The 26,744-nt window shown below is 37.2% G+C and overlaps 1 protein-coding gene across 2 annotated transcripts in view; it reads left to right on the top strand.

Annotated features, from left to right (window-relative positions):
* The first annotated feature begins 691 nt into the window (after nt 1-691).
* The window catches only part of grm4 (glutamate receptor, metabotropic 4), a 183,895-nt gene continuing 157,842 nt past the window's right edge, over nt 692-26,744 (top strand). For both annotated transcript variants that reach the window (XM_082189601.1, XM_082189600.1), the window contains exon 1: nt 692-1,076. The gene's annotated coding sequence lies outside the window, so the exon portion shown is untranslated. The remainder of the gene's footprint in view (nt 1,077-26,744) is intronic.

Here is a 26,744-nt window from a genome sequence, read left to right on the forward strand (position 1 = left end):
ACATTCTGTATTTTTAGTTCCTCTTTTGCTCACTGCACTGTGGTTATCAATGCCCTGAATCTTTATGCTTTATATTTTACTTCTTGCATGTACAAGAAGATGTACAATTGTCTCCAGGACATTTACACTGGGGTTTAAAAGCGTATTCAACTAATTTCCTTTCCAGAGTGAAACATACAGTAGTACAAACCTTAAAAATAAGTAAGGAAACAATCCTAATGAGATCAAACAAGACTTCTTTAAAAAGATCCTACTAGAAAATCTGAAAATAATGTTATCCCCTCAACATGGCTGCTTATTCAGTATTTGCTTTTTTAGAGCCTTTTTATTTACAGTAAAAATTGTAAAAAAGCAGCATACCATAATTTTACTGTAAAAAGATACAATGACAATATTTACAGGAGGCATTTTGGTGATTGTATATTTTACAGTTCTGTATATTAAATTACACAATTTTAATAAACCAACCTATATTTTAGCAATTCAAATCCATTTGTTGTCCTTCAGGGAATTCATTTATCCATAAAGTATAGAGTGGTTCATACATTTGAATAACTTTTTAGTATTGTATTGTATTGTAGTGTGTGTGTGTGTGTGTGTGTGTGTGTGTGTGTGTGTGTGTGTGTGTGTGTGTGTGTGATCAAATGGAGTGGGCTGTGTGGGCGTTGAACACACTGCTTCGACTGAAGAGCACTGCCTACATCTCAGCACGGCTCTGCTCTCTAGTTATGCTCAGTGCAGTAGGCTACTATCTCTTCAGGTATGAGCTTCTAACACAAGACGCACAATATTTGCCTCTATTGAATGAATGAACACGGAGACTTGGAGAAATGGAAAGTACTTCGGCTCCGAGAGCGTTTCAGCACCACTTTCACTGGACAGCGCAACAGCTTTTCCCACTTGGTATCGTGCTTTGGGAGATTTGCGTGTGATTTCCATACGTGGGGAATGGAGTTTGTCGAATTGGGGGCCATCGTACAGCAAACGATTAACGAGATACCCAAAGATCTGCAGTCGACTGTGTTTAGGTGATCACACTGGAGGTGTTTGGCAACAGCGGCAGCAGATAGAAGAAGGTGAGTGCATGGAAATGGGTCAACTTTGAACATCTCTCACGGATTCTTTGCAGGAAAAGCATCGCTCGATTCGTTTCGTCGATGTTGATTTGTTGATATCAAAAGCGACATTTGCTGGTTTACACATATTAATAGCGCAGGCACGATGTTTGTGAGGCGTTTGGCTTCAACCTATATTTTGACCAGTAGTGCGGTACTTTGGCAAATCTGACTTTCCTCTGATCATATGGTTTTTTTCCTTCTCGTTGCTCTGTGAAAATAGCAGTGTGAAGTTGAGCCCATCACTTTGTTCTAAACAACAGGTTTTTCTGTTGTGCATCAACGCCTCTTAGATTGAATGCATATCACTGATTCATATGCAAATCACCTGTCAGGATTGAATGTTTTTATTAAGGTTTACTGGATAGGTGGGCTTCACTGCAATGAGAATATTTAATACTTAATTCTGTCTGACATATTGAATCTCTTGGTCACTTGCAGCTACAGAAATTAGATAGAAGATGGGTCAGTGACATTAGGATGAACAAGATAAGGAGGAGAGCTTTTTAAAATGCAATTTAAGGCGTACGTGACAAGTTCTTATATGATCTTTGTACCAAGATAATGCATAAAAAAATGTATGCATAAAAATGCTTACTATGTATATGCCACGCTGACTTCAATTTTAGGACAAAGATTTAACATACATGTATGTATAAACTTAGTTTATTTATTTTTTCCTTCTTTTTTGGTTACATGACATCAAAATGTTAGTACATAATATATATATATATATATATATATATATATATATTGCTTTTTATGCTAAATTATTTAGCTAATTATGCTTTTTCATTTTCAAATTTTTCATATTTCATATACAATCTGTACCACTAGACTTTTTTTTTTTTATGTAAGCACAATGACAATTATCAAAATAACTTGAATTCAGAAATTGAAGCCAAGTTTAATCATAAATAATTTTTGGATATGTTGCATTTTAACATTTCATAATTGAATAGATGCCGACATCATGTCATTGACCCAGATATAGCCTGTGGAGATCTAGAGGAAGCGAAGATTTTTATCAGCCTTGCAGATGTCAAACCTTGAGGCCATCTGGACCAGATGGGCTAGTTTAGACAGCATGTTAGATGGGTTTGTATAAACCTCCAAATGCTTTAATACCATTAATGGATGTTTTGGCATTAATAAAAGCTCTTGCTATCTAAATGTGTCTATAATTGCCACTGGAAATTACCAGAGACAAGTTAAATAAAACACCTGTAAAAGAAAGGAGTTGGGAGGTGTCAGTCAGAAAGAGAGAATGCTGCATGGAAGTCGCGGAGCCTTGACTTGTAACTTTGTTCCACAATACCATATGGCATGGCATTGTCAGACCTAATGAGTCAGCTATGTAAAAGCATACACCTACATGATGTGCTTCAACAATGTGTGATGGAGTGCACTGACTTTTGTAGTATGGAGAGGCTGTCGCAGCAATGACTCACTCCCTGGGTCTTTGTGAGAGCGCTACAATCCCATTGATCATAAAGCAGCACAGAGTACTGCATTTCCCTGTTTTGCCACTGCAAAAAGAGTTTTCTGGGGCCTCTGGTTGGGCATCAACATCAGGACCTGCTGTAGAAAAAGGTTGTATAACAGGGAAGCATGTCTCTCTGTATGTATAGCCTAGTGCAGTATGAAGTCACTTCTTTAGACTTCATTAGTCCAGAGAAGCTTTTAAAGCAATGGAAAGAGCTTTAGCTTGGAACGCTAAGGTCTGGCGATTTCAGACTCCGCCAAGATGGCTCTATTACATAATTGAATGAGCTAATGAACTTTTCCATCACGGCGATAGGGAAGTCAGGAAAACTGGTGCGGTGCCAACTTGTAAAGTTTTGTCCTGTGACAAATTTTGTACTTTTCTCTAGCCACTGGATGACTTCAACTGCTGAAGTGTGCGTTTGCACTCCTTATGAGTCTGATCACGCACCGCCATGTAAGTTCTGCAAGGTAAAAAAAAAAGAGAAACAACACTAGGTTTTATACATTATTCATTAGTTTTCTTAGGACTCATGCTCTGTAAATGCCATTTGACCCTGAGTTTCCTCCGGGTTGAGAGTCTGTATCGGTTAACGTTGTTTATCTCCATCGAGAGCGGCGGACAACATAGGCGGACTGAATAAACTAAATAAATCATAATGCTCTTCCTTCACCTACTGTCACCATTCTGTTCTATAGGCAGCAAATATGCCAAATATGTTTTGAATTATCATACATGGCAGTATGTCAATGTTTGTCATTATTTGCTACTGAATATAGTTAACTGCTGACAGATGGCCAAAGGCTGTTTGTTAGCACCTAAATAACTCTATGAACAGCTTCCATTTTCTAAAGTCCTTGTATTAGGAACAGCTCATGCTATTTCTGTGTTGTGAAATAGATTGGCAGAGATCCATAAAGCTTTGCTCTGATTTGAGTTTACTTATGAGTAATGGTCATGAGCTACAACCGATAATGACGCTGCAATTAGATTCAGATTAAATGTAATTCAGATTGACTACTGATGTTGGAGGGTTGGCATTACGCTACCAGAAATGATTATAATGATACTTCTTTTTGGATTGGAACTCTTGCTTGATAAAGAAATAGAGGATTTTACATTTTATTTGAAATGATAATGAGTATATTTTTAACATTGCTGAGGGTGGTTAATGGCAGGCCTACTTTATTCCAATGCACCAGTCAGGGGATCATACTGTGATATGATATGATGTGGGAATTCAGTCTTTGTATTTTCACTGTTGCTATGAATGTTGTATTTTTAAATCTGTTGCCTGCTGTTCGGGGCCAGAGCTCAGGCCTAGATTGAATATCACAGTTTGAATGTGGAAAAATTTGTCATGCATGTGGATAAAACTATTGTAATGTCTGTTTTTCAGCGTCTGTGCATGTGTTAAAGTCGCTATCGTTGGCCAGCGAATGAACGGCCTTCTTTAAGGTCAAAAACCTTTGCTTGAGGAAGTTCGACCGATATCGCAACTTAATTACTTAAACCAACTGACTAAGCATAAAAACACATTCTGACTCAATTTAGCCCTGTGTCAGAGGCTCCTGCTTATGGATTTTCTGCCCACATTATCTGATGACACCCTCTGGCACAGAGGGCTAGAAGAGGAGACAGTGTATTGAGTGTAGTGTGATAGCCTTTAGCAGGTCATCGCCTACATCTGTTTTTCACATCAGCACAGTTCAGAGTGGCATGACTTTATCAGATGCAGACTCCCCCTCTCCTTTTCTTGCGATATCTCTCGCCTCTATTTTTCGCCCTCGCCTTCACAGGCTGGGTAAATTCAGTGTCTGCTGTAGACTTGTGACATGAGATAATTTAAATTAAGATCATTGCCCAAATATTAACAGGTCTTGCATATTTAAAGCGATGCAAGCTGCAACATGACAGTTTAAGTCAGAAGCGTGTTAGCCGTGAAGATTCACAGCAAAAATTGCTGTCAGGAAAATTAAATTATAAAATTAGTCAGATTTATGCTTTATTAACTCTTTCCCCATCAGCGTTTAAAAAAAAAAATTACCAGTCACCGTCAGCATTTTTTATTATTTTCTCAAAACTTTCATGGCCTCCAGAATATTTTTTTGTATGAATATCTGAACATGCAATATGTTGAAAGAATGAACAGAGCCTCTTCTAAAAAAAAAAAAAAGCTTCATGCAGTCTTTTTTTTCAGTTAACACTTGAATGTGGGAAAGTTTAATTAAAAAAGCAACATATTAACCAAAAAGCTGAGAAAATCGTGTTTCAGAACGATGATCACAGCATATACGGGCTGCGTTTAACTCCACTTTTAGACAAACACTCGCAAACTTCCCTAAGCACTAATCCCCGCCGCCATTTTGAAGTGCTTTTAACTTCGTCAAGTGCATGAGGGAAGTTTATTAGGACAGACTGAGGGAGCGAGTCTACTCAATATGTACACTTCAGGCAGATCCATAGACCACAATGCAACACAAAATTCATTAAATAAAACCCTAAATAATAAATCAGCTCCATTGCGGATTCCAAGTGATCAAGGGCTTAGGGTGTTCCATTTAAACACATTGCTAGGGTTCCACCAGTAGTGAGCACTTGTGTAATGTAAGCAATGACGTACATCCGAGTGACTGAGACGTTAGCGAGAGAGGGGAACAAAATCTTTAATTTAAACGCAGCCATGGAGTAGATCACTTCTGTCAACACCCCCCAAGCTCTGCAGTCCTGTACCTGGGTCAACATTTCATTCAGTAACGTTGGACAGTTTTGATTTATATGCTGTTTAATGTTTGATTATCGCTATCTCTTTTTCTGCTTTTTGCCTGTGTTTTGATCTGAGATTCTGTAAGATGTGTAATAGCGTCCCCTACTGTATACCCTGCGGGGAAGCATTGTCTCATGAATGATGGAAAATTCTGTCAATGGTGGGAAAATAAAAATTTGCCCTCTTAAAGGGCTAGTTCACCGACATTTTTTTAAATTCTGTTGTCAATTTATGTCGTTTTGTCGTTCCAAACCCATAAGACTTTCGTTCATCTTGGGAACACAAAGAGATTTCTGTCCCTTTATTAAAAGTCTATTCACCCAAAACTCTGATGCTTCAAAACTTTCATAAAAAGATTGTGAAATTTCATTCACATATAAACATTGATCATAAACAGAAGCTCAACCTACTTGCTTGACGTGAGTACAAACCTCAGTGGTTCTCAATGGCTAAAGTGACACGACAATGAACCTCATTGTCTTGTAACTAATGACAGAAATTTCATTTTTGGGTGAACTAAAATGTTTCTGTTCTTATTGGGTAGATTTCCATTGAAAAAAATGTGTCTTTTGTAATCTACAGTATAATTAAAATAATATTTAAACTGTTTCAGCTTCTGAACTGCTCACATAGGCTGTCCTGGCTATTGCTTAATATGAACTGATAGCCAAATAGCTATTAAGGCATTTTTTTGCACCATCGTGGTATGAAAATGCTCACTTTTCACAATGTAATCATTTCCCGATAGATAAAATCATGTCCCGTCTTACATATATTTCGTTTTGAATATCCTGTTTCATCGTAAATATGTGCCATTATGGATGCAAAATGGGTTTGCGAATGAATGCCTTTTCACATTGAGTTTAAAACAAGCAATTTTCTTCTCAGTTAGATTCATCTTGGTGTAATGATGTTTAGGTACTTTTACTCAACAACAAGACCTAGATATTCATTAAAAGAGAGATTGGTTATAATAGAAAATAGCTCTGTGCTTCAGTATATGATTGCGTAAGTGTGTAATGAGACATATTGGGTCATATTGAGTGTCTTCAGTCCAGACCATCTGCTTTAGGCGACCCTGGCCAACTGCTCGAAGACTAGGGGGAGCGCAGCACTAGTGTCGTCGCCGTCCCCGACAGTGTTTCTCAATCCACAGCATACACAGCAAAAATGTTCCTATGTGCTCTATTACAGCAAATGGGCCGTGTAGTGTTTTGGGTAAGAGGATCTGTGGCACAAGATCGTACCCCCCCAGAGGAACTCAATGGACTGTATGAAACAGAGAACTCCGTAGTCTGGCTTACGCTCTGCATCGGTTCATTTCAGAGCGATGGTTGCAGGGTATTGTCCACCTCTCTGGTGAGAGCCAACTCATTAGGCCCGTTTGTGCATGGCCGTCGGGATGCAAGGCACGTGCGTCTCTTCAGAAGTGCTCCACTTTCTCCAAATTTTCTGTTAAATCATCTTTGTTTGCTCGACTGCACTGAGGAGCTTGATTTAGGACTTGCTTGAAAAGCAAAAAAAGATATTTTTGGTACCCACAGTGATAAATGGTGTGTAAATGGTCATTAGTCATATGGCAGAACAGTGACAAAAAAAAAACAATGACAGGCAAATTAAGAAGAGGCAATAAATCATGTTACACTTTAAATATTTGAGATCGTCTGCATAGAAATGGTATCGGTATAATCAAAATATTTTATAAATGTCAAATCGAACGATTGAAAGAGAATATATAGGGTGGGCTCAAAAAGATATTGAAAATCTAAGAGTAAGAGTTTTTTAAAAAGATAAGTAAAATGAGGACATAATATTGAATATTCTATGTTTTCTTGATTACTAATCAAATAAACAAATTTGTGACATTGATCATGTGGTCTTTTGTATATAAAATTCTCAATTCTCTAGTTTGCTTCCAGAACATTCTCAGAACTGTATGGATCATTATGTTTTGCACAAACCTGTAGGTTTCATGTCAGCTTGAGTTCTACTGTTGTTAAAGAGGACCTATTATGCTTTTTTACATTTCTTTACAACTTTCATTAGTGTGTAATGTTGATGTAGTTTGAGCATAAAAAAAGATCTGCAGTTACAGAGCACAAAGTCACTCCAAAAGGGAGTTATTCTAGTTATTCATCTGACAGAATTTTCATTTTTGGGTGAACTAACAGTTTAACATGTTTCTGTTCTTATTGGGCAGATTTCCATAGAAAAAAGTGTGTCTTTTGTAAAAAGATCTGCAGTTACAGAGCACAAAGTCACTCCAAAAGGGAGTTATTCTAGTTATTCATGTAAACAGCCCCTAAACTAAATTAATAACTAATGTTTTTTACAACGAAAATGAATCAATGATGAAGCTACTTAAACCAGACTGGGACTTTCTTCTAGAGCTGCTGTAGAGCCAAAACAATCTTTGTTGCATTCATTTAATCAATGTAAAGCTGCTTTGAAACAATCTGTATTGTAAAAAGCACTAATATAAATCAAGGTGACTTGACTATATATCACTGTTTCTGAACTCCCTGAAACACCTCGATTGTAGTCTTCAGTTTTCTTCAAGGTACATCACAATATTCCTCATTTAAATAATTCCCGTCAAAAGCATACAAGAAAAAAAAGGGGAAAAAAAGAGTTAGTAGTGTGTTGAAACTCATGGTTAGGTTAAGGGGCGTGACATTTCCGAAACACACTCGAAGCATTTGACCAATCACAACACACTAGTCCAGCCGACCAATCAGACCACATTGCACTTTTCGGAAAAAGGGGCTTCATAGAGACCGGAACGAAACAGAGCGTTACTGAAAGCCTAGGAAGAGAGGTCCTGCAGCAATGTAAAACATTTTTTTACATTTAAGCATGAAAACCTATTCTATACGCTGATTATGAAATTCATGTAAAGTTTTCATTTTCATCATCATATAATTTGTAATGTGTAATAGAGGGAAGCTAGTAAGAGCTGTGCGTGTAAACCTCACTCCCCGGCCTCAAGGACGCACTAGCGACTGACGCTAGAGACTGTGGTTCCATGCCGGAAGACGCCAGTTCGAATCCCGCTCGGAGCGGGTCAAGTAGGACCGGTTACAAATACAAAATTGCATTTTCATCAGAAAATAATGCAAAATATATGATTCACTCAGTCAAAATATCAGTTTTATTCAACAGTTTATCATCATCTGATTGACTGAATGCTGTAATTTTGCCTCTGGAGTAAAACTCACCATTAACCCACCTGAGGAGATTCTGTGCTGTTGTATTGATCTTTGCCCTTGCTACCCACATAGCATGAATTACCCTGAGCAAAGATCTTTATTAGCCCAGCCCACACAAATCCTGCAGAGTGATTTTAGCTATATTCTACATATTCCTTCAAGATATTCAAGAAAGCAATGCAACAGTGCCTGCGTCCTGCGGAGACTTTGTGTCTGCCGAACGGTCCCTTATGTCAGGTTGAGCGGCGGACCCCCGTATGAGCGCCTCATGTGAAATGGTGTGTGAAATGAACACATTTATAACTAGCCCACCAGCATCATGCTCATTCCTGGGCTGGGGCAGACTTACAGCCAAAGACTCGCTGTCCTGACACTGCCAATTGGATCATATTCTCCCTCCTATCTCACGCCGCCAGATTATGTATTTCCTTTTTGTCTCTGACTCCAGGGGTAAGGGGCCTCATGTAGAGGTTAAATGAAAACGATCAGCTCCTCGCCCACCATCTGAAGCGAATCCACGGTGACTGGGAACACGGACATCACTATATGCTTTATAGAGCAAACGAGCGTCATTCACACTTGCGCTTTCAGTGCGTCAACTCAACTGTTGCGATAAGTGATTTTTTCCCTCCTTTTTTTTTCTTTTTCACACAACTCACTTGATGTGTCTTCCCTAAATGGAAGAAAAGGTCTTTTGCCACAAAGTGTGACTGTTATGAAATCACTGACCTACCTACAGTAGTTACACGACTAGTCCCTGGCTTTTGTACTATAGCACTGAATCATATTTTCTTTTTCTTTTTTATGTGCATATACTGCAGCAAATTTATTTGCAATTAACTTAATATCCATTGGCTGTGTTTTAATACCCTTTCTACTGTGTAAGTGTGATGTGACAATTAAAGAAGTAGTTCACCCAATATGAAAATGTTGTCATCATTTACTTACCCTCAAGTTGTTCCAAACCTGCATGAGTTTCTTTCTTCTGTTGAACACAAAAGAAGATATTTTGAAGAATGTTGTTATCAAACAGCTGACAGTACAACACATTCTCACCCCAAAACGTCACATACTGACGGGTCTTGACCAAACGGCAACATTCGACGAAAAGGGTACCCCTTTAACGTCCATGTGTGACGATTCGGGTTATGGGTAGGTTTAGGTATGTGTTAGGGTACCGCTAGGAGGCGCTGCTGGTGCGCTTATGTCTTCGTCTCATATTGACGTTATAGGGGTACCCTTTTCGTCGTATGTTGCCGTATGGTCAAGACCCGTCAGTATGTGACGTTTTGGGGTGAGACCGGGCTGGACAGTAGCCATTGACTTCCATAGTATTTTTTTTTTTCTACTATGGAAGTCAATGGCTACCATCAACTATTTGATTAACAACATTCTTCAAAATATCTTCTTTTGTGTTCAGCAGAATAAAGAAACTCATGCAGGTTTGGAACAACTTGAGGGTAACGATGACAACATTTTCATTTTCGGGTGAACTCAGTGAGTTATTTTTCTTTCTTTTGTCAATATTGTTGTTCAAATTCACTAAATAATTTGTAAAAAAAAAAAATAATTAGGTTTTGTGTGAAATTCATGTTGATTTTTGGACACAGTAACTCGTTTGTAACTTGGTGCTGGCCCTGGCTTACACTTACATTTCTTTGCGATTCTGCAGTTCAAATGAAATTCAAATTAAGTCACTGAGATGAAATTCAAAAGCATTCTCGACTCAGTTCTGAATGGCACATAATCCTGGTATGTGTATGTAACAGAAACTGCTGAATGTAATAAGAAAATCTCTTTTGTTATATCAATATTGGTTAATGCCACATGATTTCGATTTTAGAATTACCAAACACTTTTTTTGTTTTGGTTTTTTACAAGCCTGTTGGGCTAATTTAATATTTTATACTAAGAACATTTTCAATATAGTTGAGTCATGCTATATCTCTGATGTCTAAAATTGAGCATGGGCTCAGCTCCTCATGTTGAGTCTAGTCATGCTCCTGACCTACATCAAATGTTCTCTGCGTTTCCTCTATCTTCTTGAAGTGAGCAAAAAAGCAAGAGTCAATCTCTCAAATTCACTAGATGTAACAGAATGGCAGAAGTTGGGGCAGAAATAATGAAAGCAGCCCTTGAATGTGAGCCCAGCCCTGATGGCGAACTGGAGCCGGTGAACTGATAGCGGCAGTTTATTCTCTTTCGCCTTCTGATTTCGCTATACAAACCCACAGTTGGGGAGGAGTTGCCTCTTTCAGACCTAACAACTCTAACAATGCTCATTAAAGAAATAGAGAGGACATGCTTCCATACTCTAAACCCAAGCTTTGATAATGAGATGTAATTATTTACTTTGAGCTGCCCCAATTAATAATGCATGGTCTGTAACCTAGAGAGAAGGGTTGCGCTTTAGGTAACTGTATTAAGATTCTAAGGTAAATTTTTTTGGAAAGATTTATTTTCCATGTAGCGTCGGTTGAACATTCAGCACTACAAGAGTACAACCCGTTGAACACGCTGCGCATCAATATTCCCTCTAAACTGCATGCATGTTGCTCCCGCGCAAATCTGCAGAAGGCAGGCTCAAAATATATGTGGGAAAAAGCAAGAGATTTCTTGAATCAGACCTTAATGAACGGGCAGCATTTCAATTGGAGCACATCCGAATGTCCATTGATTTTCCTTTCTTTTTTTTCTCACTGAAACCGGAGCTGTGAGAATTTCTGTATCCACAAACTGTACGAGAAATTCAGAGTGGCACATTCAGAAGCCCAAAGAGGTCATGCATTATTGCCATGAAATAATAATAATAATAATAATAATAATTACTATAAGTTATTTTAAAATTCTTAAATTGTTATTTTCTCTCTCTCAAAAAACAGTAATCTAAGGCATGTATATATTATTATTTATTTTAATATCTTCATGTCCTCATTATTTTATAGGATTCAATATCTATACCATTTTAAACAGCTGCCACAATAGTTATAGACATGTATCAACTGATTTGATTGAATTTGGGAAGGGCAAATCATTTTACAGAGGCTGGAAAAACCTAAGATGAGTGCGCCGACATTCTAATTGTAGCTTTTCTTTTAAGGTTTATTTATAATATAAGCGTGATATATTTAGAAAAAAACTATGAATGATGTTGTGATGGTTTCTATGAGAAACAGTGATGAGATTTGGAAAATAACCTAATTATTCTATGAAAAAGGCTGTTTAGTTGCTGGCCCATTTTATCTACCCCAGGCATTGAATTCAGTATCTCATATTTATATTTTATGAATGCAGTATCCATAGATGAGCACGTACCCACACAACCAGCACACACATACTGATATACATAAATCAGCATTTTTATTACAGCAGTTATTAGTTAAAAATTACAATTATACATAAAAGAAACGATAAAGACTGGTTATGAGGAACATTACATTAAAATACACACTATTTTGTGTGTGTGTATGTGTGTGTGTGTCTCACACACTAAGATGCACACTCACAAATGTAACTATGAGCTAGTGTGTCTTAGTAAGGGAAGTTGTATTTTAAAGTCACAATGAAATCCAAATGGATTTTTTTTTATGTAATATTGCAGTATTTATTATAAATGATTTATCCGTGCACTTTGTTATTTTTGATTATTATTGTGCCCTCGTAATCTTTGATAAAACTAACTTTTGCAGCAACGCCTCTTCTCTTCTTTGATGATGTGTTTACTGGTGTGAGGGCGGGACAACCTGTCACTCACATGACATCACACAGCAATAGCAAACCACAACCATCCAATGAATTCCTCATGGACAAAATCAAGTCCTGCCCTACATTTTTTCTTGTTCGAGAAGCCATTTCACTCAAATATATAAGTCACAATAGGGGAAAAAAGACTATTGAATCTTCCGTTTCATGCCGACTTCAATGTCATATCAGTATCACTTTATTTAACAGTCCTGTTTCACATACGTTAACACATTTATAGTAGTTCATTTCTTGTAATGCATGCTATACATTAAAGTAGACATAATTTGAATAAATTAAAAGAGTGTCTGTTTCTTTATTGACAGTGATGGTTTTGCTGTATAATTTCACTCCAATTTCACCTGAGTACAGCGCTGTTGACATGGAGTGGGACGTCTGACTTGATTTATATTTTTATATTACTTTTTAAGGGGTGTTGCTGAGCAAGAACAGAAATTAGACAAAACATTGCTGTACAGTACATCATTCACAGCCTCGTCAAATTAAATATTATGTCTACCCTAACTAAGATCCTTCTGAGGAAGAACGCACTCTGTATGAAGATATGTTACAGATTCAGATGTGTCTGAAGGCATCTCTGGATTGGCTAGCCTGCTGGAGTCCATACATGTCTCAGCAACACTGTGTTGTTAATGATTTGTATACTCTCGCTCTCCGGCGCTGCAGTACATGAAGATGGTTGCTGCATCCATGGGGCGTCATCCCATCACTGCATATATCACTCAGTTCTTCCTTTGTTTATCAGTGTTTCTGCAGAAGCACAGCTTCAGGGGCTGTTCTCTGATCTTTTCCTGGCCCAAAGAAGTACGTCAGACCTGTGTTGAGGGAATCATGGCGCTGTAGGTGAGACCAATGCTCTTACCTCGTATACATTCTGCAGGCGTCCAGCAAGTGCTTGTTATAATGTTTCTGTTGGATTTACAGAACGTGTCCTCACACCTTCCTCACAAAAGCACACAGCATCTGACTATTCCACTTATGCGGCCAGTTCTTGATCCACACAATGGAAGAATATATGGGAACATAAGGTTATATGTAAAGTTTATGAATATAAAGAACATAAGGAAAGGAAAAACTCAAGGGGAGATGTCAAAATTATTTTCGTTACTTACAATATATTTACACCCTTTCACGCTGTTCACAAATAGAAAGAACCACAAGAATACAAATTACCCGAGGAGCCGCACAACCAAAAGCAATAAAACAAAAAGAGATCTATCTGAGAGAATTTAGAAATCCCTATAAACAAAAAATACACACGCTGCTCCCTCACTACCTGTCTAACAAAACCCAGGAGAAAAAGAAAAAGCCAAAATAAAAGGAAAAGAAGTGCTATCAGGCTTCTTCTTATTAGAGTGATTTTGTTTTGAACATTATGGATAACATTTAGCATTAGCAGTAATATTATTAAAATGGGCATTATCACAATATCTCATAGTTTGAACAAACGAGACACTTGGAGATATTGTGTGTGTGTGTGTGTATTTTTATTTTTTTTAAACAAAATGTGATATAATTATTGAATGATGCTGTTGTATCTAGTTCAGTCATGAAACTTTAAAGGGCGCAGACTGATTGGTCATTTACATGCAAACTGCAAGCAATCACATTACCACATGGCACAAGCTGATTGGCCTCTGCTCATCCTGCAGCCAATGAGCTTTCTGCTCAACTTTTAAACAGTTGGTCAGTGTTTGCTGTAGCAGTTATCAGAGTTCCTCTGAAACCCTCCACCTCCCCCAGCTCCACCTGCCTAGATTTGCTAAAAGATTTTTGTATGTCTATTTATGCAGCAGCAGCAGCAGCATATCTTACATGCTAACAGCAGCATGTCTGTGTATATTAGCAGTAGCAACAGCAGCAATGATCAACAGCAGAAGCATAGCAGAACTAGTCCACCAAGACAAAATTAGGCTCTATGGTGTTTTAAGCCCCCAATGGCTCCTTAGAGGCAGCTAACCCTACCCTCAACCTTAAACCTACCATCCCCTCGCTGCCTGGAAGGCGCCATTGGGGGCATAAAACACCAAACACCCAAAATGAACATAGCCATATTCAATAACATGCTAAAACTATTTAGAGAGTTGCCATGGTTGAAATAAAAATGTATATAACACAAAACAACAGTTTTTAAAAAATTTTATTAATATATTTATTAGCAACATTTTATTTTATATATGCCATCTTCAAAAATACATTTAGCTAAATGCTTCTCTAGATTTAGATTTTTTGAGTTTACCATGATATTTTCTAGTGTTATTCGTGGCATTTTGTATACTGATCAATCTAATATTATTTAAAGCTGTCATCCTAATTGAGATCTGTGTTGTTTTTGTGCCCGATAAATACTCTGATTGCACATGGAGTGTAGTGAGTGTAGTGTTTTGAACCTGCTTGTATATATTTATAGAAAACAACTATGCAGATTTTTTATGTGACAAGCTGAAAGCACTTGTTTACTGCAGTCCAATAGATCCTGCTAGTCATTCGCTTATCCTCATCTATCTGTATATACAACCAGGGTCGTAACCCTTGTATTACAGTTAAAAGTCAACAAGTGCTTTACTCCCCAAAGCAAGTGAGGTTTTAAGTGCATTTCCGTTGAAGACAATTGTTACAGCCCTGCCCCTGTGTTTTAACTTTAGTTTCTTTTGTGAGAATTCTAGGACCAACTCCTCCTTGGTGGGCGGGATTGCCCTAATGAAAACCAGCAACCTGTGGCAACCTATTTAAGGAGATCCTGGACTTTGTCTAGTTCTCTCTCATTTTTGTTTTGTCTTTGTTTGAAGAGTGGGTTCTTGAGTTTTTGTGGCCCCATTTCATTTCCACGACTCAACAAACCACATTTCCAACAATTTTGAGGTTGTTTTGATATTTACTATTATTACCTTATGTTTTGACCCTAGACATTACACATATATTTTCTCTATTGAAACCCATCTTGTGAATTGTCCTCTTTATGTTATGACTTTGAGCAGGGTCATAACATAAATTGGAGCCTCGTCTGGGATAATTCCCGGGTCCATTCATAGTTTGGAGTTGGGGTTTTATTTGTTGAGTGGAGTGTGGAAAAGGTTATTGGATTCTTAGAGGTCTCTGGTTAGGTAAAGTGGCCCAGCTGGGTTGCTAGTCAATCCTTCCAATGGCACACTGTTTGTTTTGTAAGTTTGTTTTGTTATTTTTGAAGGTATCCCAGGTGGAGATTTAATCTCTTCTGCGAGGTGACATGAAGCTCAGCGTCTAAAGTGGCCCGAGCCTGTAAGCCTTTGAAGATTAGAGAGTTTTATTTTATAATTATTATTTTTTATATATATAGTGTACCGGAGTTGTTCTGTAAGATGTCCATGTTCATTGGTGTGGTCTTTAGCATCAATGATTAGTTTTGGGGACTTGTGAAATGTTGTTTTTGTTTGAGAGAGCAGAATTGTTCTCATCCCCACTTTCTTAAAGTTGGTAAGTAATTTTGCATCAGTAACCAAAGTTGTTACACTATACATATACATATACATATACATATACATATACATATACATATACATATACATATACATGCACAAAGTTGCGTCCTTAAAGGGGGGGTGAAACACTCAGTTTCAGTCAATCTCATGTTAATCTTGAGTACCTATAGAGTAGTATTGCATCCTTCATATCTCCAAAAAGTCTTTAGTTTTATTATATTTATAAAAGAAAGATAGGCTGTACCGAGTCTTTCCGGAAAAAAACGAGCGGCTGGAGTAGTGCCGTGTGGGCGGAGCTAAAGAATCACGAGCACTGTTCTCTGTTTACTTGCTGTGCTTACGCGCCGATAGCTAACAACACACAGACATTTGAAGCAGTTTTACTCACCGCCTGCGGTTCCAACGCACGACCGTGAACCTTTATCGTTGGGACTGCTCCATCCTTAAGCATTAGATGATCTGCAAATCCGGCGTCGAACTGGGCTTAGTTTATAAAACAATCATCGTCGAAATGCAGGGAACAAACAAGAACACTTGCACAACTCCGTTGATGCTCTGGAAAAACAAACTCCATCCACTGGTCCCTTAACGCTGGGTTCTTTGGGAATCTGTGCAGGGTTGTCTTGCCCTGGCAACCAAAAACCCACTTCTTTGGTGACATTGACTTCCCTAAAGCCAAGCACAGCGCTTTGATTGGCGTACTGCTTTCGCTCTCTCGCTCTGGTCTACGGGTGCGTGCGCACCCTTCCGGGAGAAGTGCCCTTAGGACCCGTATAAGGAAATTCCGCCCCATCTGACGTCACACAGGCCCATACTCGAAAAAAACTTTCCGAAACTTGTGACAAACCGGAAGGAGTATTTTTGGCACAGAAATACTCCTTCAAACGTACAATTTAATTTTTGAAACTTTGTCCATGTTTAGCATGGGAATCCAACTCTTTAACAGTGTAAAAAACTCAGTATGCATGAAATAGCATTTCACCCCCCCTTTAAATTTAAGTTCAATCAACTTGGATGTTTAATTCATTACAACTTGAATTCATCAAACAAAAATGAGTTGAATCTTGTATAAATGAGAATATTTATTTATTTTTTTCAATTGCTTAACTTATTTTGATGAGTTAAATTAATGCAAAAACATATCTTGTCATAACTTATTGATCATATATATATATATATTTTTTTTTTTACAGTGTAGGCATGTTGAAATGGCATGTAGTTAAGTAACATGCAGTTTTAAAGTAGCATGCTTGGTTGTTGAATGAGGTCAGCAATTTAGGCATGATTTTGTGACTTATGTGTTGGTCTATTTTTGTAGGAAAAAATAGTGTTTTAGTGTTTGCATAAGTGAATTACATGTTAACTGGTGTAGATTAAATGACCATTTAGTAGCTTTGTGGAAATGGAGTTGTTCATAAGTTTAAATCGTTTTTTTTCTGTGAAATATATTTGAAAGGACATTGTGGTGTTTTTGAGAACTCCTAATGTAGCTACTGTTTTGAAGGTGTAGAGTTTAGCAGAAGGTGTAACAGTTCAGCTGTTGCTGCTCATTATGATATAGAGCTCACTAGTGCAGATAAAATAACTTGGAGTTGATCTTAAAAAGTTTAAAGGGCACTATAGGGGATATTTTGGGGATATTTAATTTCATTTTATCAATCAATAAATTCCTCTTGAAACAAACTTTGTTGTATTATTTTAATTTAATACTGTGAAGCTGCTTTGATACAATCTGTATTGTGAAAAGCGCTATACAAATAAACTTGACTTGACTTGACTATAGAGAGTTTTTGGTGCAAAATGACAGGAGCCAGGTATTATTGTTGGCAGTGAAGTAAAGCTGAAAGAGATGGCGTTACGAGAAAAATAGTTAGATGTGGAGGTAGTGAAGTGTCGTCTAGAACAAGAGCAAATAGCTTTGAAAGAAAGAGCTGCAGGGAGAACTTGAGTTGAGGAAATTGGAGGGACAGGAAAGGGAGCGCGAGCGTGCTTTTGTCCTTAAAAAAATGGAGTTGGAGTTGGCAGGTAGGAGACCTGAGGTTCAACCGCCTGTTTCACCTTTTGTGGTTCCCTCTGAGTCTTCTCAAAGGGTAGAGCAAGTTTTTGATAATGGGAAGCATATTAAAATGGTTCCTCCTCTCTCTGAAAAAAAGTTGCTACTTCACTCAAGGGGCCAAAAGAGGTTTGGATGCTGCTTTTACAATGTGTGCTTACGGGTAAGGCTCAAGAACTTTATTCAGCATGTAGTTTAGAACAGAGTACTGTATATGATACTGTTAAAACCTCTATCCTTCATGCTTATGAGTTAGTGCCCGAAGCATATCAACGTTTTCGAAAAGGAGAACATGTTTGATAGGTGGTGTGCATCTAAGCAGGTTGAGACCAAAGAACAGCCCACAGACTTGGTTATTTTAGAGGAGTTTAAGAATTGTGTCCCAGAAGGTCTTGCTACTTACTTGAATGAACAGAAGGTTTCCAAATTGAGTGACACAACAATCATGGTTAGGTTTGCTTTAACCCATAAAGGGTTATTTGAAAACAGTGGCCTAGAAAGAAACTACTATCCGGGTCAAAGTAAGTTAGCTATGGCAGGATAGTTCTGTTCCAACCTCTCCTAGTAAACATGATGCAGTTCCTGCTAGGGCAAATATTATTTGTTTTTATTGCAAAAAGCCAGGGCATAAGATGTCTGAGTGCTTTGTTCTCAGTAAGAAAGCACAATCTACCAAGCCAGCAGGGTTAACTACTGCAAGCCATTTTCTCTTTCTGTCAAGTGATGACTGTGATTAGTCTTTTTACAGCGGAGTTGTACCACCAACCAACACTTGAGATGGAGTTTGTTTCTGCAGTCATATCCTCTACAAATTCATCCCATTAAAGGAAAGGAGTATGTTTTAGCTGACGCCCTGTCTCGTCGTGGGTAATGTCATGCTATGTTCCTGCCTGCGACCTTTGGTCAATTTCTAATTGGGGATTCTTTCATAACTGTGGCCCTTTGTGAATGGTAAATTCCCATTTTGAGTATCTTTTTCTCTTTTTATATAAATTGATATGTTGTAGATTTATTGATTTGAGTTTGTATTGATATTTCCTATTATTACCTTATGTTTTGAACCTAGACATTATTTATTTAACTTGAAATAAACCTATATTTTCTCTATTGAAACCCATCTTGTGAATTGTCCTCTTTGTTATGACTTTGAGCCGGGTCGTAACAACAATGCCCTCTGAAATAAAGATACGCATTCGATAAAATGTAAATCAGAGCTGACAGATAGGAAAATCCTTAAGTAATTTAACATGTTACTGCATTTCTGTCATATTTCAGAACATGGCTCACTCATTTGGTATTCAGCTCCTCCAGCTGCATGATATCTGACAGTGATAATGGTAAAATGGCAAACTCCCCGAGGATATTAGATAGACATGCATACACTCACACACACATACTGGGGGAGAGGCAGCAAAATGAGTGATGTTTGAAAGCTTATGGCTGCACAACGTGGGTGTTTTCTCTTTGTCTTTCCCACGGGGGATGCTCTTGTTGTGTTGCGGGGGTAGCTTCTGCTCTTAGATGATTGAAAAGCACCATCTTAATCCATAAAAAAACAAGCTCTTTCACTTTCCCTCCCGTCAGGATATGCATACCAGTGGCTTGCCAGTGTCTTTGGCTTCTGAGCCATCGTGTGTACAGAGTCACTGTCTTGATTCCCTTTTGGAAGAGATTAAAATGGCTGCAGGCACTTTGCTTCCTCCTGCTCTGAGGAAGCCTTTCACATTCGTCACTGACAAACGGATTCGGCAGTACTTGTTGCGCTATGGAAAAGAAAAGGGATAATATAATGGATAGCATGCCAGAGATATCCAGGCATAAACACGCAGCAGGATTCCAAACAAGGTTGACCACTGACTGTGTTAACTATGTACTGTGAAACATCGGTAAGGCGGCAGTCTGACGCCTCTCGCATTCTGCAATTTATAACTATTACTTGGGCAAATGTCAGAGAAACGCTCTAGCTCATTGTGTTAGATAACCATGTGAATGAAATCATTGTGCCATGGCTTCAAAGTTAGACCATATACCTGCATTTATTCATATGTTTGAAGTGATATAATGCATTGTGTTTATGAATCGCAGTTTAAAAGTAAATGATGTAATTTCTGTAAAATAAAATAAATACATTTAAATAAATTAAAATTGAAATAATTTGACAGCTTGCCTGACCTGATCTTGTATGAATCAGTGCAATTTTAGTATTATTTATATAGTAGTATTTATTCATATTTTGAATTAGCTTTATTTTTTAGATGTTCTGTTTTTAGTTTTAGTAATTTTATTAAGTGCATTTTCTATTAGATTTGGGGGTTTTACTGTATAGATTTAATTTATTTTTATTTCAAATTCAGCTTTAGTAATTTTAGAACCACAACTAAAGCTTTATTTCAATTATTCAAAGGCAAGATTTCGAATTATTTGTGTTTTTAAGCTTAAGTTTTTCATGTAGTATTTTGTATTTATTTTATTTCGCTTAATAGTTGTAGTTTTAGTTAGCAATAATAACAGTATAAAGTCAGTGTGGCTTTAGTGTGTTAAATTGTTTAAATGTTGGTACTTGAAAAAGATTTAGCAAAACATGCAAAATCACAGCTAGAGAAAAACATTTGATTAGACTTAAAAAAAAAAAAAAAATCAGATATAGCAATGGCAACTAGCCCTAGTCTCCTGTATATAGCTAATATTTCATTGTAATATGTGTTACCAGTGCCTAGGTTTTTTTTTTTTGAGTGCTCTTAAAAGCATGAAATCAAGTTACATATTTGCTGTCACAGCTCAGGATGGTCAATAGTGGAGGGCTTTTTTGTGGTGCCATCAGGCAATCATGATGTCAGCTTCATATCAGGTTTCATATCTGCTATAGAAATCAAAGGAAATGCTGGTGGATAACTTTCTCCAGGTATTATAAATGTTGCTATAGTACTAAATGAGAGTACAGTTTATCGAGGGTTTAAGTTCTTTTCGAAGGGCTTCGGAACACCTACTCGGTCATATTTGTTATCAGATAATTGATTCAGTCAAACAATATTTCTCTGTTTGGGTTTGTTTGCATCTTTGTAGCTGAATATCTTTGTGCCTGGCAGAAACAATATAGAAATTCTGCTTTAACCAAGTTGCATCACGCTTGTGGATTACATTGTGCATATACTGCACAAATACAAAGAGGCTGTGAAGTTCTGCATCAGCTTTTTGAGAGTACAATGAAACCAGGAAAAAATAAAACATGGAAATAAAAATCTTCTTTCTATTCAGGTCAGCGGGAAATGTGTCATGGATGTCATTTGATTAAAAAGAGAGAGCCATATTTGCCTACGTTTAGTTTTGGGTTTTGGATTTTTCTTTTTTTCTTTTTCTTTTTTTTAACTATGTACTTTTGTCCGTTTGGATATTTTTGGCTCTTGCAACAACTGAAATAAAGTGGACACCAGAAGTTGCTGTGGGTGGCATTTTCTTTATCTCACTTTTCCAGAGAATAGAAGCTATAGAATACAGTTTATAGGTTTACAGTTTTTTTTTAGGTTGTGAGCGGCAACATTCATGTTGAATGAATCTGTATTCACATACTTTAGAATTGATCAGTTTAGCACTTTTTAAGAGCTTCTTCTAAATATGCAAATGCAGGGATGTCATGCCCCCATTTTTCTTTTTTTGCCCTATGGTGACATCATTAACAACACCTTTTAAACACTTTTAAACCCAAAGTAGTTTTTTTTTTTTGATTAAGATGTGTTAGTCTTGATATATTTTTGTTACCTTCCAAAGGACCCTTTACACCCTGAATGCTGTGGAAGGTTAGCCTGGAAATCCAGACCTAAATCTAAAAGATTTATGGTCTGGCGTCGACTAATGAAAATCGCCCAGCTCGAGGGGCGGCACCAAGCATGCATTTGAAAATCTCACTGCACGCAATTGGATAACACTACGACCAATCACAACAATAAACCCCATATGCTTAGCTACCAGCGGAGCTAACTGGTAGATTATACTCTTACCGTATCCGGTCGGCAAAACAGCAAAAACGTCCTTCTTGCAAAGGAACGATTCGAGCGGTGTCTTCTGTTCCTCTTTTAGAGAAAAAGCCAAGTCTAACTTGTTCATTGTAGCGGCCAAAGCCGTTTCAAACAACTGGTATTCATCCATAGCCATCTTCCGATGTTTACTAATGACTTCGACGTCACAGCGCTGTCGTCATCTGTTTAGCTCGCCTCTGGCCCGCCTATTTCAGATAACCCGATGTGATTGGTGCAGCTCAGATCGAGGGGCATATTTAATGAGCATTATTACTCGACACCAGAGTAACTCGCTGAGCAAATTCAACTTGTGCTCTCGCGAGAACTCTGGATTACCAGGGTAGTGGAAGGTGCTCAATTAGATCACATTTAGAAAATGTGTGATTTCTGCCTATGCATTTTAAACAAACACGTCTTATCTAGACTAATCATTCAGCCTAATTGTAAATATGCTAATACATTTATTTTGGAAGCTGTATTTAAAATCCTCTTGGCTCATAAATCTTAATGAGGATGACACTTCAATTAAAATTCATATCTAAAATAAACAAAACAAGCCTCTTGGATGATTCCTGAAATATTTGTAAAATTTTGTGATTCTGTCCAGTTGCTTTTGACAGTATATTGGAATATAATAACTCTGGTGTTGGCATGCTCAGTACAGTAGATCCGTCCTGAACTCGGCAGCATTATTTTAAACTCCTCATACTCTTCTTTTTTTAGGATCTGTGCCACAATACAATATGATAGCAGAAGAGCAACTGTGAGCAGTTGAGAGCCTGCGGGCAGGAAAGGATGCGAGAAACTACAGTAAACAGTTGCACAAGGTCAGGAGATGTCAACTTATCAACAGTGTTCATACACACTATCAAGGTCCACTGACAGTAAAAGTTAGTTCAAATTTGCAGAAATTTCAGTATTAAACTAACCATTTAAACCTTCAGTGGCCTCCAAATGTGAACTTTTTTGGACACCTATTTAAGCTTTGCTTAAACATGACAACAAAATATCAAACCAAGCAGGATTTGCAAGCACATGAAACTAGAGTTTTTCTCAGAACTTACTTTACTTTTCTGAGAAATGTTTTCAATTATTTTTAACCAGCTGGTCTCAAGGTTATCAGTTCCCCACAGGTTCACTCTTAGCCAAGTAAGTGTAGTTCATGACAGGTCAGATTACCTGGTCTGAACCAGAGTTAGATTGATCCCGCTCACATTATATCATTTGGGTCTGAAAAGCAGTAGTTGTTTACACCTGTTGCTTGGTACATTGTAAAATCTAATTAGTTGGACTTAATTAAAAGAAGGCATGCAAACCGATTGTCAAACCGAAACAAACAAGTAAAGTGAAATAGGAATAGTATGTGGTACTGACAAATGCTTAGTTAGTATAGTTCACTTACACAAGAGTTCTAGTAACTAAAAAAGAACTGTAGAGAGTACTTGATCATTTACTTTAAATAAAATATCATTGTTACCATTGTTGTGATTTGCAGGCTGAATGTTGAAGTCTGTGTGACTCAAGTATGATCAATTGCAAGATTGTCACAAATATAGAGGGATTATATAAACCCATATATATATATATGGTCACCATAATGGTGACTAAAATCACCATAATCACCATAATGGTGACTAAAAACATTTTAGGAAAATCAACATCAATTTATGAAGTTAGCTTGTGCGATGTTCTCTAAAATTTTTCGGTTGTATTAAACTTTCAACATTCAAGATGACTTTGGGAAATGAGTGAATGCAAACAGAGAAAAATAACTGCAGAAGTGGAGGAAATGAGTGAAAAGTCCATTAAGATTTTCCCCGCCTCAAAAACCACACTCAAACCAGTCAATTAACTTAACTTGGGTTTTCTTAGTAAACAAAACATAGTATGTGAATAGTGCAGATTACTAGATTTTTACAATTAAGTTAAGACATTAAGTAAAGTTAACTAAAAAGTGTTAGTTAGAATCACTGTTGGATTTTACAGTGTAATGACAACACAGCTAGTGTTGCTAACCTCAATTTTAGATTTTGTTTTCAAAGCATTACTAAGTAATTCAGTTATTGTAATTAAATTACTTTTCCCTTGAAAAAGGAAATTGAATCACAGTTACTTCTGATGTAATTGCATTAAATACTGTATAGACTATAAAACAATTCTATATAAAACAATTATGGATTTAACATCAACTTTAACGTCTAATGATAAAATATATGTTTTTAATGCAACCTTCCTTTAAATGAACGTGTTCAGGAATACATTATGCAATTTTATATTATTTATTTGAAATAATGAAAAGAGAAGTTTCATGACTTTCCTTGCATTGTTCAAATAGTTGAGGTTGATGTGGGATTTAGAAAGTAATTAGTAATAAGTAATGTAATAGTTTTTAGAGAGAGTATTTACTACAATAATCGTATTACACTGTTGAAGATGTAATTAGTAGCTAATTAAATACTAATAGAGTAACTTACCCAACACTGGTCAGCACTTTATCTGCTGCGAATGTACTGCAAATGTTCTAAAGAACGCAGGAGTCCATTTCTGCTGAAGGTGAGCAGAATTTAGACATACTGAACATTTGTTCTACTTGCAGTGTATCAGTCACGCTCGTGAGGAAACACACTGTTTAACAAATCATCCAGTATCAACAGCAGTTCACTCCTGCGATTTAGTATGATTACATTTATATCAGCAGCGAACTGGAGATCACGGTTCACGGATGCACACCCAAGGTCCGAAAACAGTGTTCACATCATCCAAATGAACCAAACTCTGACATCAACCGAACCTGGGTGCACAACAAAAGTGCAAGCTAGTGAAAGCACTCTAACTGTGAAGGTGATTCACATTTGACAATAAGAATGCACCCACATATTCTTTTTGAAATATAAAAATAACATAAAAAATAAGTTCGCATATCAGCCACATTTATGCTTTTTTTTACTTTAATCATACATTTAACTCGTACATTTTATTTATTTATTTTTCTCAGGCACAAACTGAGCAAAAATATGCAATTTGGTGCAGATGATATAGAGGGCCAAAAGTAGAATGAAATTCTGATAGTCAATGAGATTATACATAAAATGTATAAATATCAGCTGTCACTCTATATCTCCCAATAATATGTCTTAGTAAGAAGATATTTAAATGCTTAGTTTTATGATAATTGTGGGGGGCAAAACATCTAATGATGATTGACAGATGTACAAATAACCATTCCTCAAAAGCTTGATAGGTCAAATTTGATACTTATATTTTAACATGATTTTTATGTAAAAAAAAAGGGGAAAATAAGAAAGAAAGTTGTATGGATAATCAAGTAAGCCTAAGTTGCTTCAAATGTTCATCTTGAAATATCATTAACAATATGACATCTAATATTATGTTTATTATTGTTTATGTTTTGATGATGTTGATAATTTAGAGGTCTTAGAAATGCTTGTATCAATTTTATTTTATTTATTAATTCTTCTAAATAAATGACACTTGGGTTGATATTTTGTATCTTAGAAAATGACATTCATACATTTTTAAGTGTAGCTTAAGGTCCAAATAGCTTTTGAGGCCACTGTACTTTCCTAGAATTTTTATTGGTTTTTCTGCTACTTCTAAACAATTAAATCTGTGGTCATGCTAGGCTTTGAGAATGCAAAATTACTTGGACCTTGCAACGTTGTGAATCATGCAGCGTGCTCAAATAAATAACCCAATGTTTTCAGAGTACCACAGAGATAGTATTTACACATCTGTAATCTGTGACACACTGCAAGATGAATGCACTAAGCTTTAAAAAAAAAAAAACCTTGACGGTTATGCTGCACAGAATACTAAACAGATGAGCAAAATGATCATTAAAGATGATTGAATATCTATCGATTACTGCTGTATTTAACGCAGATGACAGCTTAAAGCAAGAATCCCCAAGTGTAACTGCAGAAGCCGTCGCATTCCAGGAATCCAGCCATGCTCCCATTGTTCCAGCCCTGCCATGTCAGCACTTTTGGCCATTTCTGAGGCTCGCATTCATCACCAAACATTTCTCCAGGCTTTTAAAAGACTTGTAAAGGTCCCGACGAGAGAGCGCGCCCTCCTCCCCCTTCCCCGTATACTCCCAACAATCATGCGCTTGTCAGAATGTCAGCTGGCATTATAGTAACCCCCTCATACGGGCCTGTAGGAGCAAGACAGCCGAGGAACTGGAGCGAAACGGAGGCAGTCACTGGCACAGCTAGAGTGGGAGCAGTCGTCTCCAGAGCCCCGACCTGTGATGGCCTCAGAGGGCTTGAGGAGCAGGCCCTGCGTGGGCGGCCACACTGTAGGACAGGAAAATCTCTGTCACCAATGATGTGTGCCACAAAGGCTGATGGGAGTTGAAGGTTTGGACTGCGCGAGGTGCAGATTCTAAGTCCCTTTGACTAGAAACGGAGCGAGACTTGATTCTCTTCATCAAAATTTAATTACGTTTCAGATTTCTAAGCGAGGATGCATAATACCACCGCTTCACTTTGGCGGTAGCTTTCCTTTTTAAGCACTTTTATTGACTTTTGAAATATTAGCTCATGAAATATGTTTCACAATTATGAAATTTGATTTTACTTTATTTTGGTGGTCCGTTTAACCCATTCTGTTGACTATAAGTAACGTTGCACCTACATGTCTACTAGCTCTCATTTGAGTGTTAGTAGAGTATTGGTAGACTGATAGGGTTCAGGTTAGAATAAGTTGACTTGTACTTATTTATTATTTATCCTAATAAATACATTTGAATATAACTTGCAAAGATACTTATTGTCAGTAGAATGTCTGTTGGAGGAATAAAGAGTTAGCAGATATTAAGCAGACAGTCTACTAATACTCTTAAAGTGATAGTTCACC

This window comes from Leuciscus leuciscus (assembly GCF_965113295.1).
Source record: "Leuciscus leuciscus genome assembly, chromosome: 14".
Taxonomy (NCBI): Eukaryota; Metazoa; Chordata; class Actinopteri; order Cypriniformes; family Leuciscidae; genus Leuciscus; species Leuciscus leuciscus.